This window comes from Tursiops truncatus, chromosome 18 (genome assembly GCF_011762595.2).
Source record: "Tursiops truncatus isolate mTurTru1 chromosome 18, mTurTru1.mat.Y, whole genome shotgun sequence".
NCBI lineage: Eukaryota > Metazoa > Chordata > Mammalia > Artiodactyla > Delphinidae > Tursiops > Tursiops truncatus.
Genome location: NC_047051.1, coordinates 23,863,053 through 23,876,960, shown reverse-complemented (window position 1 = coordinate 23,876,960; position 13,908 = coordinate 23,863,053). Strand labels below are relative to the sequence as shown.

At 42.5% G+C, this 13,908-nt stretch overlaps 1 non-coding gene across 1 annotated transcript; it reads right to left on the bottom strand.

Moving 5' to 3' along the window:
- Window positions 1–9,468: 9,468 nt before the first annotated feature.
- On the bottom strand, window positions 9,469–9,575 carry LOC117308887 (U6 spliceosomal RNA). The gene has a single exon (XR_004523139.1). It is a non-coding gene; the product is annotated as a U6 spliceosomal RNA (small nuclear RNA).
- Between the last annotated feature and the right edge of the window lie 4,333 nt (window positions 9,576–13,908).

Genomic DNA, 13,908 nt, shown 5'->3' with positions numbered 1-13,908 from the left:
GCCCCATTTGATGAAGCGTTTTCACGTGTTTCCTAGGATGTATAGAAAACTTTAAAAACAAGCCAAGAAAGATATATGTAGGTGTGTGAGACTACTAAGAGCTATGACCCACAGGGTACGAGAAGACCCATGCCTTTGACTCTGTAGGGAGCGAATGTATTTACAGCCAATGGGAGATGTTGGACTCAAGGTGTGTTACGATCTAAGGGTTTTCTTACACAGTGGTTTTTAAATTTTGTAATGAATTCCTAGAATTAAAGCAGATTGGAGCAATTATGGTTGCCTTTTTGAAAAACTGCCTTTGGGCTATGGGAGGGGTTAATTCTCTGTCTCTAATCCGTGGTTAGGTGCCACGATGCAGCTGAAGTGGAAAGGGGGTCATCTAATTGCAAACTGATGACCATCTGAAGGGTTAAATTCTTTTGAATTGTTACATCATGCTGGAACCTGCAAATAAATACTTTTTTCTAATGAGGAGAAAAAATATATATGTATTTTTATATAATATCTAAAGTTATATTTCAGATGTAATGTTTTCTGTGCAAAGTATTGTAAATTATATTTGTGCTATAGTATTTGATTCAAAATATTTAAAAATGTCTTGCTGTTGACATATTTAATGTTTTAAATGTACAGACGTATTTAACTGGTGCACTTTGTAAATCCCCTGGGGAAAACTTGCAGCTAAGGGGAAAAATGTTGTTTGCTAATATCAACTGTATGATACTTCTTCATTCTTTTTAACTTAATAGATTTTTCAGACTTCTCAAGTCTATTTCCAAAAAATTAAAATGGATGCCTTGAATAATAAGCAGAATGTTGGCCACCAGGTACCTTTCAAATTTAGAAGCTAATTGACTTTAGAAAGCTGACATTGCCAAAAAGGATACATAATGGGCTACTGGGATCTGTCAACAGTATTTATATAATTATCGAACAGGTGTTTTTTTCTACAGGTGCTGCAAATTGTAAATTTTTTTCATGGAAAAGTTATCAGTGGCTTATAGCAAAAAAAAATTCCATTTTTAATTTAGTGGAAGTTATTTTATACTATACAATAAAAACATTGCCTTAGAATGTTATTTTTTTTTTTTGGTATGAAAATAAATTTATAGGAAAACCTGCCTTGTGATTTTGTGCTTCTCTTTTATGTCTGTCTTGCTCTGTGATCCTTTCTCTCCAATATGGTAATGTGGCTTCTATCTTTCCAAAGGTTACCGGGAGAAATGCAGATTTAATTAAAAATTAGGAACCGATTCAATTAAATTGCTGAACCTTGGAATTTGAAAAATAATTTACAAGGGATTTGTATGCAAGAATGTAGCTGATAGAACACAGAGGCTTCACCACTCAAAAAAGAAAAGTTTGTTATGCCTATATCGTGAGAAAAAATAGTGCTTTGCACAAGTTCATAAGGCCCTGCAGAACAATCATTTGACCTGGAGGAAACCCTGAACGTTGTATCTCTTACTAGTGAAGAAGCATTAATAGTGGCTGGACGCTTGTCCTCATGGAAATCTATGTGAGGGAGCCATCTAGCCCATGTTGATTACTCCACACGAGACAGAAGGAAATGAACAGCTTGGGAAGGCACAGGAAGCTATAATTCAAGACACTTGCCACTTGTGGATAAATGTTTCTTGATGGTTGGAACAGGATAAAAGGAGAAAAATGGCAGAGGTTACAAAGAAAAAAATGGTCAATTCTTTTTGGGGGTGGGACTTGATCATTGACCAAAATACACCTGTTGTTTTCAAACTATCAGTAAATCTGAGGTGGATTCGTACAAAATGTCTGTTACATATCCCAATTGCTGGTCCCAAATATTCTTTGTTCAAGGAAAAATTAACTTTGACGGGCCACTGGAGAATTTCTCTACTCTCCACTGACACAAAATCTTGTTACATAGAGAGCCTTATTAGCTACCCTGGCTTCTAGAATATGACTCTATCATTTCCAAAGGTGAATAACATTCATTCATTCATTTGCTTGTTTGCTGCACATTATTTATTGAGCATCAACTATGTGCTAGGCACTGTACCAGGCACTGGGGATACTACGGCACTCCTCTTGCCCTGCAGGAAACTTCATTTCAGTGGGGAGCCAGCCTTCTAAGAGTGTGGTCATCTCCAAGTCTTGGGCATCTACAGAATGCTGTAGGAACAGAAAGGAGGCCATTGAACCCAATAATGGGGATCACAGAAGGTCTAGAAATGAAATCAAAACCGGATAGGAGGTGGGCTGAATATCCCTTCCCACGTTTAACTCAGAGGCAACTAACTTGCAGTCTCTCAAAAATGAGCTAAAACACAAGGCCTAGGGATGGAAAAAACCTGGAATCTAGTAAGAAAATACATGGTGGTACTTTGTTGCTGAGCACAGGGTTTCTCTAGTTGCAGTGAATGGGGGCTACTCTTCATTGCAGTGCGTGGGCTTCTCATTGCGGTGGCTCCTCTTGTGCCTGAGCACGGGCTCTAGGCACATGGGCTTCAATAGTTGTGGCACATGGGCTCAGTTGCTCCGTGACATGTGAGATCTTCCTGGACCAGGGATCGAACCCATGTCCCCTGCATTGTCAGGTAGATTCTTAACCACTGTGCCACCAGGGAAGTCCCAGAAAACCTTTCTTATCTGTGCTTCACAATAAAATCCTTTGAAATTTGTTGTGCACTGTTAATATCATAGCCTTTAAATTATTTTTAAAAAGCCATAATATGACATAATCTTGTTTCTATAGGGGGCTTAGGGAGATTTCTGTGGTTATTGGTACCCCTGGAAGGAATGAGTCATTTAATGTCCTGGGTCTACCAGAATACAGGTCCTGACCCAGAAGTGGTAGACCAATTTAGTCCACTTAAATAAATCTTGAACAGATATTTTAAAATATTATTTTTAAGAGAGAAGAGTGATGAATATGTAAAGGCAGAGAAGGGAGCTGCTGGTGGCAATATTAAGCCTCCTTTTGGCTGTCCTGAACAGTTCAGATCTGGCCCAAACTTGCATATCACTCAGTAAAAGGACTCCTGAAGTTCATCAGAACCCCCATAAATAGCACAGCAGCTCCCTTTCATTAGAGGAAGACACCCCTTAGGAGCCAGATCTCTACGGATGCCCTAGGGGACAAACATGAATTCCTTCCTGGCACACAGAGCAGTAAATATACTCTTTTCATCTCTATCTTCTTACATTTCAAGTGCCCCAGCCATGAGCCCCTCCAGCCCACCCAATTTGGCTCTGTAAAATGTACACTGCAGTCACCAGTCTTTCAAAAAAAAAAAAAAATTCCCTTCTTATCCCAGAAAAGGGCTTATGAACTATAGTACATCCAGTTGTCAAAAATCAAGTCTATTCATGCATTTTCATGCACTTTTCTTTGCCTTGATCAATGATTAAGAAATACCTGCATTTGTTTCTTCTCTTTTACCAAATCCATGCCAGCATTAGTCCCATGGTTAAAAATTGCGAATCGGGCAGTAGTAAGACATGCTTCTTTTCAGGTTTTGAGAGCCTCCTATATATTGAACACTATGCTAGGCTATTTCCATACATAATATATTATAATCCTCACTACAATTCAATGTAATGACTGTTATGATCCCATTTTATAGACTCGTAAATAATAAGTGACATCTGGAGTGCGTGTGTGTGTGTGTGTGTGTGGTATGTGTGTCTATTCTAGTGATTCTGCTTCTCTCCTTTAACCTTGACTGATATACATACTCTCCAAGTCAACTAACGTGAGTATCCAGTCTACTAATTCATTCATTTAACCAAGAGTTATTTAGCACTGTTCTTTGTGTTTTAACCGAATCTAAGACTCAGTTGTCTCTTGTCTCCTACCACTTTTGATTGTCTCCTAAGTTGTGGTCATGCCTTCCAAGAGGGGTGTGAGCTGCTTCAGTACCAGGGAGGCTGTTCTCTGTGCTTCTCTTGTACTCCCAAATGTGCCAAGCAGATAAGGGAGGGGGGCAGGTGAAAAGAACTTGAAACAGGCTTGTTGAGTACATGACTGATGAATTCACCTGTGTCCTCTGACAATCGTAAGCGTCCACAGCCGAACTTGTGTGTGTAGCTCTTAACAGCCCCTTGAATTTTGGCCCCAACTTCCCGCTGAGGCTACACAGAATGGGGTGAGTGGTGGGAGGGGGAATAGAACCAATGGGGCCACGTTTATGCGTTTTTTTCAGGCCTTACATCAAATTCCATGGCAAGGAGATACGACAGAGTGGAAAGCAGAGCAAATTTCATGTTTTGAGATCAGAGAGCTGGTCTTGTCCCTGCAATAACTGTCTCAAATTTTGGATCAGACACTTAATCTTTCTGTAGCTTATCTTCTATATTCACAAGATTAAAATATTTGGGTTGGCCAAAAAGTGCCTTAGGTTTTTTAGTAAAAATAAAAGACACATTTTTCATTTTCACCAAGAACTTTATTGAACAACATATTCACCCTTTTGTTCCACTACCTTCTGCCATTTTTCAGACAACTTCATAATCCCATCTTCCCAAAACTTTTTATCTTTTTGAGCAAAGAACTGTTCCAGATGCCTTTTACAGTCTTCCAGGGAACTGACATTTTTTCCACTAAGAGAATTTTGTAAAGACCGAAACAAATGGAAATCCGAAGGTGCAACGTCTGGTGAATACAGCGGATGCATGAAGACTTCCCAGCCAAGCTGTAACAGTGTTTGCCTGGTCATCAAAGAAACGTGCGGTCTTGCGTTATCCTGGTGGAAGGTTCCGTGTTTTCTGTTGACTAATTCTGGATGCTTTTCATCAAGTGCTGCTTTCAGTTGGTCTGACCAGGAGCAGTACTTGTTGGAATTAATCGTTTGGTTTTCTGGAAGGAGCTCATATTGAGGACTCCCTTCCAATCCCACCATATACACAACATCACCTTCTTTGGATGAAGACTGGCCTTTGATGTGATTGGTGGTGGTTCATTTCGCTTGCCCCATGATCTCTTCCGTTCCACATTATTGTACAGTATCCAGTTTTCATCGCGTGTCACCATTTGTTTTAAAAACGGAACGTTTTCATTACGTTTAAGTAGAGAATCGCATGAGGAAATATGGTCAAGAAGGTTTTCTTTGCTTAACTTATGTGGAACCCAAACATCAAAGCGAATGACATAACCAAGCTGGTGCAAATGATTTTTCACGCTCGATTTGGATATTTTGAGTATGTCAGCTATCTCCTGCGTGGTATAACATTGACTGTTCTCAATTAATGTCTCAATTTGACCTCTATCAACTTCAACTGGTCTACCCGACCGTGGAGCATCGTCCAGCGAGAAATCTGCAGCACAAAATTTAGCAAACCACTTTGACACATTCAATCAGTCACAGCACTTTCTCCATACACTGCACAAATCTTTTTGTGCGTTTCAGTTGCGTTTTTACCTTTCTTGAAGTAATAAACCATAATATGCTGAAAATGTTGTTTTTTTCTTTCATCTTCAATATTAAAAAGGCTACACAGATTTCACCAATTTTGATGTCTTTTTTAAAATGCATGCTGATATGACAGCTGTCACATACCATCTAACAAAATTGTTTCAAATTAAGTTAAAAATAACTAAGTGCTTCTAGAGCCATCTTACAGAACAAACCGAAACAACCTTTTGGCCAACGAATAATAATAGCGACTTCACCTGCCTTGCGTTTTTGAGAGTTCAAGTAAAACAAATGTGCAAACGTGTCAAAGGGAATAAATTATACTATGGGCTGAATCGTGTCATAATCCTTGAAGGCAGTCTGACCCGTTACTCAATTGGACCTGATTGGCATCTAGGAGCTGTCCTGAAGTCCAGCTCATTCTCACCCCCTTTGGTACCATCTCCCAACCAGAAATCATTTCTGGGGAAGATTTTAGGGGTCCATGGGATCAATTCATGTGCTGGTCTCTATGTTGACCCGGATCTTCAAATGAATTCTATTCTGATTTGACATTTCAAGTGGTTTTTCTCCTGTTGAGCTCTGGTTTCACACTCCAGAGGCTGAGCTCGTCTCTTTCCAACTTTCCTTTTTCTAAAGGAAAGAAGAGAAAGGAGGAAAGGCAGAAAGGGAGTGCATTTTCATCACAGTTACAATGGATCACTTTCTCTTTCCTGCAGGCGCAGTAAAAATGTCCTTGAAGTAGCAATGAATCAGAGTCTCAGGACCATATCCATCTTCTTCTCCCCGTCCACCGAGCACTTCTATACTTCTCGCTCTCAGCCTGGGAGAGCTGATCAGCCTTGTGGTAAAAATGAGGGGAGTCCATGGAGATGGCATCTGAGATAATTCTTCATTTCTTAAAAAAATGATTCTTTAGGGACCTCCCTGGCAGTCCAGTGGTTAAGACTCTGTGCTTCCACTGCAGGGGGTGCAGGTTCAATCCCTGGTCATGGAACTAAGATCCCGCATGGTGTGCGTGGCATGGCCAAATTTAAAAAAAAAAATAGAGCATTTAAAGACCACCTCCATCTAAAATCCTCACAGCCTAGAGTGTGTAGCACTTAATAAGGACTCAGTAAAATACAGAACAAAATTTGAGCCAATTTTTAGAAAAATAAAAAGTCTTAGAGAGGATCTCCGAGAGATATGTGTGTTACAGTAGAAGGAAAATTCCCAATAAAAAGAATGGCTCATAAGGAGAAGCATTTCAGACAGCAAAGTTGGTTAGAAAAGAGATATTTTGGGGGGTGTGCATATGTGTGTTGCGTCCACATGTATTTGGAAAGTATAACTCAGGATGCTTTTATCTGTAAGTAAGAGAGTCACCCTCAAAGTGACTTAAACAAACAATGGGGGAATTAGGAAATTTTTTTTTGCATAACAAGAAATCCAGCGGACGATCAGGCTACAGGTATAATATGTCAAGGCTCCAGGTCCGCTTCTTACTGTTCCCTTTGATCTGTTCTCCTTCACGTGTTGGCTTCACCCTCTTGGTGTTAGCAAAATAGTCGCAGCAGTTCCAGGCATCAAATCCGGATACAACAATGTTCAGAGGAAAAAATAATAAGCACGGCTAGCCCAGTCTCAGCCAGTGCCCTTGAGGGGCTCCCAGCAGTGAAGGGAGTAAGTTTTGCAATTCCCACAAACCGGTTTCTAGCTAGAAGCCAGATGAGAGCAGAGGAAGCTGTATGCACAGCTTCTGGAAAGCCATATTGATAAGGATTTTTTATACCACTTTTGTGTACAGAAGGCAAACTGGAGGATTTCTCTGCAGCAAAACCCCATTGAGCACTAATCCACTCACAGCTGTGTGACCTTCACCTGAACCTTTCCCTCCATGCTCACTTGGCTTAAAAGTAATGCTTTGGGGCTGGATTTCCAGCACGCACACATTTTTTCTGAAATCTGAAATACCCCTTAAATATCCTGCTCTAGCCAATACACGAAGGATGTAACATGGAAGTTTGCTGTTCTTTTAACGTGAGCCCTTCCCGGCTTGCTAGAGGCTTGTTGTTCCAAACTTGTTTGGCTGCTCAGAACATGAGATCAGTAGTCATTCTGAGTTCTGAGATGACTGAACAATTGCTTTGGATCAACTGCACGACTGGCCCAAATGACTGCAAAAATTGGTCGTTCAGATGATGGAGAAACATGTTTCAGCTGAACAACAGTCGAATTTGTGTCAGCCAGCTGATGCGGCCAAAGCCCAGTCTGCTCTTCCTACCCGACCCCCACCTCTGCTGGCTCCCAACCCCGCTTCACAGTCCTCTCTTGACAGGATGATTTTCTAAAACACAGTCACAGTCATGACACTCACTGGAGCCGTACATCGTTTCTCAATGCCAACAGACTAAGTGCAAAACATCGACTGGCATCAACCTCTTTTTGCAAGCTTTTCTCCTGAAATCTCTGTCCCCTGGCCTCTACGGGCTATGCTCCAGTCACACCAAAATACCACCTGTTGGGAATTCCCTGGCGGTCCAGTGGTTAGGACTCTGCGCTCTCACTGCTGAGGGCTCGTGTTCGATTCCTGGTCGGGGAACTAAGATCCCACAAGCTGCGTGGTGTGGCCAAGAAACAAAAAAACCAAAAAGACAAAATACCACCTATTACCTCATTGGCCACACATGCCCTTCACACCTCTGAGACTGTGCCCGCTGCTCTGGGGGGGCTTTCCCCCTCTCTGCCTCATATCTGTCGCTTATCCTTGAATGTACAGCTCCAACGTCACCTTTTGCATGAAACTTTCTCTATTCTCATGACCGTCAGCTAGTTGATCCTTTCTCTGGGCCCCTGTGGTGCTTTGGTTTAGTGTTCAAAGGTTAAATTGTAATTATTTACTTACTGTTTGTTCCCCTCACTAGAGCAGGGACTTTTTTTTTTTAATTCATCTTTGTGGGCATGGTACTCAGCCCGATGACCAGAAACTAGGGGCTGCCCAAGGAATATTTAATGAGGAAAGGAAGGGAGGGAGGAAGGAAGGAAGGAAGGAAGGGAGGGAGAGAGGGAGGGAGGGAGGAAGGGAGAGAGGGAGGGAGGGAGGGAGGAAGTAAGGGAGGGAGGGAGGGAGGGAGGAAGGAAGGGAGAGAGGGAGGGAGGGAGGGAGGGAAGAAGTAAGGGAGGGAGGGAGGGAGGAACGAAAGGAGGGAGGGAGGAAGGAAGGGAGGGAGGGAGGGAGGAAGGAAGGGAGGGAGGGAGGGAGGAAGGAAGGAAGGAAGGGGGGAGGGAGGGAGGGAGGAAGGAAGGGAGGGAGGGAGGGAGGAAGGAAGGGAGGGAGGGAGGGAGGAAGGAAGGAAGGAAGGGGGGAGGGAGGAAGGGAGAAAGGAAGAGAGGGAGGGAGGGAGGGAGAGAGGAAGGAAGGGAGTGAGGGAGGGAGGGAGCAGGAATGAAGGAAGCTGGTCAACCTGCTGTCCTAAATCCTAGTACTCCTCATCCCCCTCTCAAGTCTTATCTCTGGCCAAGAATACACATGAAGACTGAAGGTAATGAAAAGATCTGAAGGTAGCATCTGGAGGGTGTCTAGCTGCCCCAGGCAGCTCTTCAATAGCCAGCCTAAACAGCGCGAGCAACAGCCTTCTCTCTGTGGAACAGATGCTCCTCACTCAGCAAATGTTATACTGAGAGTCTTTTCTGTGCCAGTCATGTGCCAAGTGCCATTAAGAAAAGAAAAGAATTAGACATGGCCTTCAGTGGTCTACAATTTAGTTATCTCAGTCTTCTCTTCTGGGTACCTCAGATTTCATCATCCTCTTGTCTCACCTCATAAACTTTCCCTGCTCTTTAGTTCCCTGTTGTTTCTAAACCTTGGATGTCATGCACAAGGTCCCGAGAATGCCCCTATTTTCACATCTCACTGAACCTGAATGCAGAAGTCAGATGATGAGCCTCTTTTTTGTTTCTCTGGGCTTTCCTTTGCAAATCTGCTTTTCTCTCTCCTCTCTTTCTACGACTCCAATTTCATGTATATTAGACCTTTCACTCTTTCCATGTGCATCCCACACTCTCTTCTTCACTTTCCATCATTTTTTTAAAAAATATGGAACACTTCACGAATTTGCGTGTCATCCTCGCACAGGGGCCATGCTAATCTTCTCTGTATCGTTCCAATTTTAGTATATGTGCTGCCGAAGTGAGCACACTTTCCATCAGTTTTGATCTCCATGCTTCAGTCTGGGTATTTTCTACTGATCTGTTTTCCAGCTCACTAATCCTAGCCTTTACTGTGTCTTATTGCTGCTAATTCCTTTTAATGTATAGATTTTAATTATTGTATTCTTTAGTTCTAGAATTTCTATTTTTATATAAATTTATTTTATTTTATTTTATTTATTTTTGGCTGCGTTGGGTCTTCGTTGCTGCGTGTGGGCTTTCTCTAGTTGCTGTGAGCGGGGGCTACTCTTCATTGTGGTGCGTGGGCTTCTGATTGCGGTGGCTTCTCTTGTTGCAGAGTGCGGGCTCAAGGCGAGTGGGCCTCAGTAATTGCAGCGTGTGGGCTCAGCAGTTGCAGAATGCGGGCTCTAGAGCGCAGGCTCAGTAGTTGCTGTGCACGGGCTTAGTTGCTCCACAGCATGTGGGATCTTCCTGGACCAGGGCTCGAACCCGTGTTCCCTGCATTGGCAGGCAGATTTTTAACCACTGCGCCACCAGAGAAGTCCCAGTTCTAGAATTTCTATTTGATTTTTTTCATAAGTAGTTTTTCGCTGAACTTCTCCCTTTTGTCATCTACTTTTAAACTGATTAATCTGTGTGATATGTTTGATAACTTCAATATTTGTGTCTTTGTTCTAATTATTATCGCTACATAACAAACCACCCCAAAACTTAATGGTTGCATAAAGCAACCACTTGGCTGGAATCATTTAGAGACGTCTTCCCTCATGGCTGGCAGCGGATGCTGTTGGCTAGAGGTGCTTCCTCCCACGGCTGCCTCAGGGTGGTTGAATTTCCTACATGGTGTCACTTTAGAAGCTAAATAGAGATTATGGGGACGAGGGGGTGGGAAAGTAAGAGTGTGGGGAGAACAGTCAGAAGGTTATGGCTGCAGGGTCAGATTTCAGCATCCAAAATACTGATGTTCAAAGATGGTAAGGACACACGGGCACACACCTCATTCCACCCCCATGCCAAGCTGCCGAAAAAAAAGTGAAAGATTGTATTGTAACAATAATTATATATTATCACATTATGATAATTAACATTTATTGAGAGATTACCAGGTACCATCAAGCCTAACATCCCCACAAAATAATTGTCACCAACAGATGAATGGATAAAGAAGATGTGGCACATATATACAATGGAATATTACTCAGCCATAAAAAGAAACGAAATTGAGTTATTTGTAGTGAGGTGGATGGACCTAGAGTCTGTCTTACAGAGTGAAGTAAGTCAGAAAGAGAAAAACAAATACTGTATGCTAACACATATATATGGAATCTAAGGAAAAAAAAAAAGGTCATGAAGAACCTAGGGGCAAGACGGGAATAAAGACGCAGACCTACTAGAGAATGGACTTGAGGATACGGGGAGGGGGAAGGGTAAGCTGGGACAAAGTGAAAGAGTGGCATGGACATATATACACTACCAAATGTAAAATAGATAGCTAGTGGGAAGCAGCCGCATAGCACAGGGAGATCAGCTCCGTGCTGTGTGACCGCCTAGAGGGGTGGGATAGGGAGGGTGGGAGGGAGACTCAAGAGGGAGGGGATATGGGGATATATGTATAACTGATTCACTTTGTTATAAAGCAGAAATTAACACACCATTGTAAAGCAATTATACTCCAATAAAGATGTTAAAAAAATTGCTATTATTATCCTCACTGTATAGGTTTGGAAATGAGGCAAGAAAGGTCAGCAACTTGGCCAAGGGCACACAGTAAGTGGCAGAGCCCAACTTCAAATCCAGGCAGTTATATTCCATAGGCCACTAGGCAACATGGTATTATACACAATACAGTGGGCCAGGTACACACTGTCTTCCATTTTCTATCCACATCCATTCTAAACACCAGGCAACAGCAGTTACTGAGAGCTCAGTGCAGCCATTACCTTTAGACCGGAGAGGTCGGGCAGGAATTGGGCTTCACCATCGTTTATTAGGTCCTCTAATCAAGGCCCCCAGTGACCACAGTGGGGGGAGGCTGGATCTGGAATTTGGATTTAGTCACAAGATCCAGCTCTAGTCTAGGCTCTGCCATTTGCTAGTTCTGTGACCCTGAACAAGCCATGTGACCTCTCAGTGTAAAGCTTCCTCATTACTAAGATGAAGATACTAAGGCTGTAAATGATGACTATTACCTTCATGACTATGGAACTGGAGGAGAGAAAGAAAGAGTGAACAGGCACACCCCCACTGCTGGGAGAGGCGCGGAGAGTGGCAGCAACCAGCCAGAGGAAGACAGCATTCAGACATAGACCCCTCTGAGCACGATACTGAATTAGTAAACAATGCGGTGGAGTGTGTGAGAAGAAGGTGCACGAGGGGACAGGACACAATGACAATGGGGAAGTTAATCTCCTCTCTCCCTTCCCTGTGTTTGCTGGGGGCAGAGGCCAAGGGCGGAGAGTGAGCTTCTCCTCCTCCCAATACCCCCCTGACCTGGTCGCCATAGGATGGGAGTACAGTTGTCTCTGGGGAGGATGGAGAGCAGTTGGGAGTGGGGAGGGGATGGGAACAGGGACGGGAGAGGCAGTGGCAGGTGGGACTGCCAGTGAGCTGACACTCCAAGATCCCAGCTCATGCTCCATTGTTCTATCAGACTTCAGTTGTAAAGCAAGTAATTAAAAGATAAAATTACTAAGAACTTTAAGCCAGTGCTGGCAGAGTCTTAAACCCCTAGGTTGCAGGGCCGCGAAGACCACACTGGTCTTGGGCTCTGCGCAGCCGCACTTGGGTTCTAGACTCTGCAGCAAAGCCAGGTGGGCTTGGTGGAGGAGGTGGGGTCGGTTCTGCCTGGAGGTCTTCTAAAGGCAACGTCAAATCACAAGTGTTGAAACACAAAGCGTTGTTTTATTAGGTTCCCTGCCTCAGATATACAGGCTCAGTCTCCTCCGTCCTCCTTTTAGGGAGACCAAGGATGGTCTTTGTTTGCCTTAGTTTTTGCTGACTACCATCTATTGGGAGGAGGGTTTGGACACTGATGTTTTAGGGCTGAAGTGGTTATACTAAGTGAAAATAAACACTAATAAATCCTGCCTTCTGCACTGGGGTTGCATGCTGGCTTTAGGGAGCCATTTACATCCATCTATTTTTTTCTTACAGAGGCTTACAGTGGAGAAGTAACATTATTCACATGTCACAGTTTGACATGCATTTTATTAGACGTAGGACTGCTGTAAAACATCACCCTTCAGCTAGCTTTAACTCCTCTGCTGCCACACAGTTGCTGCTAACTTCACCTTCAGGGAGTGCCTTGTTTAGACAGGGCCACTTTGTTTTTTGGGAACTGATTCATTGTTAAAAATGACTCCTCAAAATAAATTGCTATAGAAATGGGTTGCAATATTTCCAGATATAAGAATCAACTTATATCTGACTATAAGATGCAGCCAATGATATATAATAATATAAGAGCACAGATGTATTGCATCTTGCATAAAACCCCATGGCTGTCTGTAATAGAAGCATTCCTCATAGTTTAAATTTTATAAACATTGCCTAAGACTGCGTTCCTTATGCATTGTATATTTTATCTAAAATTAATGTTGGCTCTGGGACATGTTAAATTCTTAATAAATTATTAGAATTTGAGGAGGTGTCATTTTATTTTATTATTTCCAGGTTTATTGAGATGTTGACATAACATGTAAGCTTAAAGTGTACAAGATAATGATTTCACACGTGTATATATTGCAAAATTATTACTAGAATTTTTAAAATTAGTATTATTCTTTGGATGATTCAAATTTCTTAAAAATACCCTAGAGAAACCAGAATGGGAGGGACACATATATGTAAAAAGATGTTAACCAAAGAAATATTCTTTACAACTGCAAAATACAGAAAATTACTTAGTTATCTAACATAAGAATGATTACATAAATGATGGTTTCAGAAAAACAGTATAGTCTCAACATTACGAATGGACTTTGCAGTCAGCCAGGACTGAGTTTGAAACACAGCTCTTTGACTTACTAACTTTGTGAGCCAGAGCAAATTAGTTTTTTCACCTAATGTATTAATTAGCTATTGATAAATTAAAAACTGCCCCCAAGCTCAGTGGCTTAAGACAACAATCATTAATTATCGTAGCTTCCACATGTGCAGGTTGGCTGGGGTTGGCCTGATGGAGGCTGGGCTGGGCACCTCAGCTCCCCGCAGGTCAGTGTGTCTTGTGGACGCCCTGCTCCATGTGTCCTACATCCTTCTCTCTGATCCTAGTGGGATTGACAAGCATGCTCTTCACGTGGTGCTAGAAGAGCCACAAGAAGAAAACGCGAAGAGGCGTAAGACAATGTCACCTCGTTCT